Genomic DNA, 5,614 nt, shown 5'->3' with positions numbered 1-5,614 from the left:
CACGAAACATAATTATTTCAGGCAAGAATTATAACTTCCTCACACTGCAAATTAACGCCTCAATGACCTCAGTGCGCTCAACGCACAGCGTCATATGAAAAGATGTAAAATTATGAATCGTCAGCAATCTCATTTCGCAGTCACTAACGGAAAGTCGTCCAGTAAACGCGATGTGATATCTAGGGTCCCCCCAGGGAAGTGCTGTTTAGGGTCTCTCCTCTTCTAAATCTATATAAATACTTCAAGATACAGCACTTTTCAATTATTTGCAGATGAAGTTGTCCTTTACCGTCTAGTAAAGTCTTCGAAACATCAGAACGATTTGCAAAATGACTTCTACAAGATACTTCCATTGTGCGGAAAGTGGCAATTGATCTTATACAATAAAAATGGTAAATCACACAGATTTCAGTATTGTCCATTCAACTAAATACATAGGGATTATAATTACGAACAACTTAAACTGGAGCAGTCACTAAGGAAACCACAGGCTGAGTTCTATTGCATAGCACTTAAAAGATGCAACAAATGTGCTAAAGAGACTGCCTGCACTACGCTTGTCCGGTCTCATTTGGAGAATTTCTTCGGATATGCAAGCCTTACCCGATAGGAATGATGGACAACGAAAAAGCGTAAAGGAAGGTAGCTCGTTTTTTAGTGTCGCGAAATGAGGGAGTGTGTGTCACGGATACGATTAGCGATTTGAGGTAGCAATCATTAAAAAATGTCATTTTCCTTGCAGGGAGGTACTCGTACTTCCACGAAAAATCAATCACCATCTGTCCCCACCGAATGTGAAAAATTTTCTTGACCCTCACCTACATGTGGAGAAATGACCATCATAACAGAATAACAGCAGTCAGAGCTCTTACAGAAAGATGTAGATGTTCGTTTTTGCCAGGTGCTGTTCGACAGTGGAAAACAGTCAATAAATGCGGTAGTCAGCAAGTAGTTGTATGAACACTCTGCCAAACACAAATATGACTCGCATAGTAATTATTTAGATGATTTAGATGATAAGGAAAAGCAGTGACTTTAGTGATGGTGCTGTAGTTCATACCAGATCTTGTTCTACAGGCTGTGTGTGATGGGCACAGAAAAGAGCTGGAAGGCCTTTAGTTTTCGGATTCTAGCATATCGATACCTGTACTGCGACTGCCCATTTTATTGTAATGGCCAGCGTGCAGGATTATGTATTGCAAGTAGAGGAAATGGTTTTTGTCGCATCGCTACCCTTAAACTTCTCTAACAAAAATACTCACAACTTGAACAGAGTCTTAATGGAGTTTAGACAACAATTGTTCGAACAATTTTCAGTCTATTACATACGTTGACTAGTTCACAATAAAAAAACAACAGATGTTTTGTTCTGTTACTACGTCAACGTATCATACCCAGACATTAATTTTGCACTATGACTCCAGTAGATAAAGGCTTCTCTCCTCCAGACGGAACTGGCTGTTCTCGCATGCAACATTTTCCGCTTGCCACTGTAACGTCCCCTTAGAACAATTATACACGACTGTGCTTAAACTGACATACAATATTTTTATTAGCGCAACGCTATCTGACTTTCAAAAATCCCTACAAAAGAATGGCCCTGAGTAACATTAAACTATACCTTTCAGAAATCACTTATCTCACAAAAATCTTCGTTACCCGAACTACTGCAATACAGCGAGCGCCACTACTGCCAACTAAATAAAAGATTCAAACTACGGAAGGCACTAACTACTGATAGGGATAGTTAGCAAATGAAAGATATTAATAGAGAACAAACAATGTATTTACCTTAATAGTCATAATATATATAGAAGTTCATGACAAATTTCAAAACTCCGCCATCTCTCTCCCCACATCCACCACTGCTGGCGGCTCACCTCCAACTGCCGCTGCCCAACACTACAATGGCAGACAACAATGCAAACTAGCCACAGACTGCACACAGCACAGCCAGTGATTTTCGTACAGAGCGCTACGTAACGTTGCCAATAAGAAAACATAAACAGCCTACTTACATAAAGAAAACATAAACCACTTACAGCATGCAGATGAGCCAAAAACAGATGGTGCATACAAGGCCGTCTGCGTGTCACAGTAAATTTCACAATGATTCACTAAAGCGTCTAAATGCACATACTTTTGCGATTTGGACTGAGTTTGTAAAAAAAAACTGTTATTTATAGTCTGTAATTTATAATTCATTTTAATTTCTTTCTAAACTGATGACATGTTTAATCACCATTCTAGCAACAACATGCTTGAAAATATGCTGCCGACCATGAAACAGCCTGCACCCATATTACGTAACTTTTCGAAGCGTCAGTAGCTGTGGTTATTTCATCATACCGCTATAAATATTCTGTAGTTTTCTTTCATCCAGACCTTTGCATTTCACGGAACCTCGCTTACTAATGCCCTCGTGCAATGCAACTCCACGTTCCGATACAAAGCATCGCTTTCACGCACCCAGAGATGTAGGCTCTCATTTTTTTAGTAATGTGGTTCAACAGCCCCTTCTGGTCTTAGAGATTTAGTTTTACCGTTAGTGTCCTAAATGTGTAAAACAAACGTCGGGATGGTTGCTTTGAAAAGCATTCGGCAGAGCCGGCATGAGTGGCCGAGCGGTTCTAGGCGCTACAGTCTGGAACTGCGCGGTCGCAGGTTCGAATCCTGCCTCGGGCATGGATGTGTGTGCTGTCCTTAGGTTAGTTAGGTTTAAGTAGTTCTAAGTTCTAGGGGACTGATGACCTCAGAAGTTAAGTCCCATAGTGCTCAGAGCCATTTGAACTATTTTTGAGCCATTCGGCAGATTTTCTTAATTTAGAAGACAAAGCCCTGAATTCCAATCACAACCTCCTCAAAACATATACTACTACGGATACTTAGGTGATACATCGTCTTAATGAACGTCACAAGAGATGATATCAATGAGTTGAACCAATTATTCAACAGTTCCCACGCCAAATACAAAATTCACAGTTGATCATCTAGCTGGTGACACCATAAATTTTTTAGACCTTCCTATTAGAATAAAGAATAAAACACGCCAGTCTGAAATTTATCTGAAGCGTACAGCAAAACGTGCTACCACTTACAGCTCCTCCTGTCACCCCATAGACCACGAATGGCAGCTTTCCAGCGACCACTCCCTGAAGATAAATGCAAACAATACATTGAAATAAAAACACAAACAACGATTGCAAATGGCTACAACAGCTTCATAACAGACACCCCAAAACACTCTATAGCGGCAAAGCTAATACAACAGGAAAAACTAAAAGAAAATAACATCTTCCTCAAAGCCCCATTTCTAGGTAATATTTCATGTCAGACTGCCACTGTTTTCAAAGAAAAAGACATAAACATATCGTTTACCACCGACAACACCTGGCAGAAGTTACAACAGCAACAACGGAATCTACTTCATCATATAGGTGTGTAGAAAATTGATTATTTAGACTGTGACTGTTTTACATAGGCCAGACAGATTGATCATTTGACATTAGATTCAAAGAACACGAGAAAACAACAACAAAAATTACACACATCAGTAATGAAACATAACTAACACCAAAGAAAACAAACGGAATTCATCTAAGTGAGAAAAACGACAACATTTACCATAGTATCATCTCTGTTTTCAGCAACAGGCTGCATTATTAAATTTGCGATGCATAGACATACTCTCTCTCTCTCTCTCTCTCTCTCTCTCTCTCTCTCTCTCTCTCTCTGTCTTTCGCCCCTTCGTATTTACCATAAATAATTAGTTATGTTATCATGATATCCCCAAATGAAAAATGGAATGGCCTCATTTGTTAATATACCATCACACCAACAGCTTGTACCCACCTGATGATAGGGGTTCAAACCTTCGAAATACGTTGTGAGCATAAATAAACAGTGACTGGTGACAGTAAACTTGTTGTTTCGTCCGATTTCAGTAACAGTCACGATAAAGCCTAAGCTAAAATGTTCGCATTTAAAGCTAAACTGTAATCTTCATTCCATCGTTTTCAGCGTACCTTCCTGTTTCGCATCGAAACCTCTCCTGATCACTAACAAGCCAGACCAGCACTCTTGCGATGCTATCCCCTAAGTCGTGCTGCCCATGCCCTGTTAATCCTATCTGGTATGGGTCCCAACTCACCACGAAGGAGTTACCCGAACGGGATGGAAATCAGTATATGGGATGTATATGTAGAGACAATTCCAGTCAGATCACCGAAGTTAAGCGCTGTCGGGCTGGGCTAGCACTTGGATGGGTGACCATCCGGTCTGCCGAGCGCTGTTGGCAAGCTGGGTGCACTCAGCGCTTGTGAGGTAAACTGAGGAGCTCCATGATTGAGAAGTAGCGGCTCCGGTCTCGGAAACTGACATACGGCCGGGAGAGCGGTTTGTTGACAACATGCCCCTCCATATCCGCATCCAGTGAAGCCTATGGTCTGAGGATGACACGGCGGCCGGTCGGTACCGTTGGGCCTTCATGACCTGTTCGTGAGGAGTTATGTAGAGACATAACAAACGAGTACAATTTCAGAGAAATTGGTAGATTTATTCAGGACAAAGAGCTGCACAAACTGAGCAAGTTCAAATGGTTCAAATGGCTCTGAGCACTATGGGACTTAACATCTATGGTCATCAGTCCCCTAGAACTTAGAACTACTTAAACCTAACTAACCTAAGGGCATCACACAGCACCCAGCCATCACGAGGCAGAGAAAATCCCTGATCCCGCCGGGAATCGAACCCGGGAACCCGGGCGCGGGAAGCGAGAACGCTACCGCACGACCACGAGCTGCGGGCTAAACTGAGCAAGTCATATCACGTTGGTCCAGCTCTGACCCTTAGGCAAGCATTTATTCGGCTTAGCACCGCTTGATAGAGTTGGTGCATGTCCCTCGAGGCATATGATGCAAATTCTGTCGAATTGGCGTGTTAGATCGTGAAAAATCCCGAGCTGGTTGGCTGTCCCTGCCCATAATGCTCCGAACGTTTTCAATTGTCGTTAGAGCCGGGCACCTTAATGTCCAAGATAGGGTGTTGAAAGGACGGAGACAAGGAGTAGAAAATCTCGGCTGTACGGGTGGGCATTGAAATGTAAGCCTAGGATGGTTTGCTATGAAGGCAAGAGGGCAAGAAAATGGGACGTTGAATACCGCTGTGCTGTGAAGCTGCCGCGGATAACAACTAAAAGGGTCCTGCTATGAAAACGAATGGCACCCAATGGGGTCGTATGGCGCCCGTTTTACATACTTAGGCACAACATTCCACAGACGGAGACTCAACGGCTCTATCAATTAATCCCAAGCCGAAAAAATGCTTGCATAAGGGGCAGAGGTGGACCAATCCGTTATTGACCTGCTCAATTTATGAAGTTCTCTCTCCTGAAAAAGTCATCCAATTTTTCTGAAATTGTAACCATTTTGTTTAATGCAGTTTTGTCATATGATGACGTGGTTGGAGACCTTGGCTGGTATTTGAAACAAATGTTGATTGTGTTGAGACAGCAACCAGCCAAAAATTTATTTTAAGTTCCTTTATTCAAAAGGTACCATTACCAGTTTCGAATCATTACAGTTCACCGTCAGACGGCTTTCATACAGTCATGTTC

This window comes from Schistocerca cancellata, chromosome 1, assembly GCF_023864275.1.
Source record: "Schistocerca cancellata isolate TAMUIC-IGC-003103 chromosome 1, iqSchCanc2.1, whole genome shotgun sequence".
NCBI lineage: Eukaryota > Metazoa > Arthropoda > Insecta > Orthoptera > Acrididae > Schistocerca > Schistocerca cancellata.
This window is presented reverse-complemented; position numbering follows the sequence as displayed.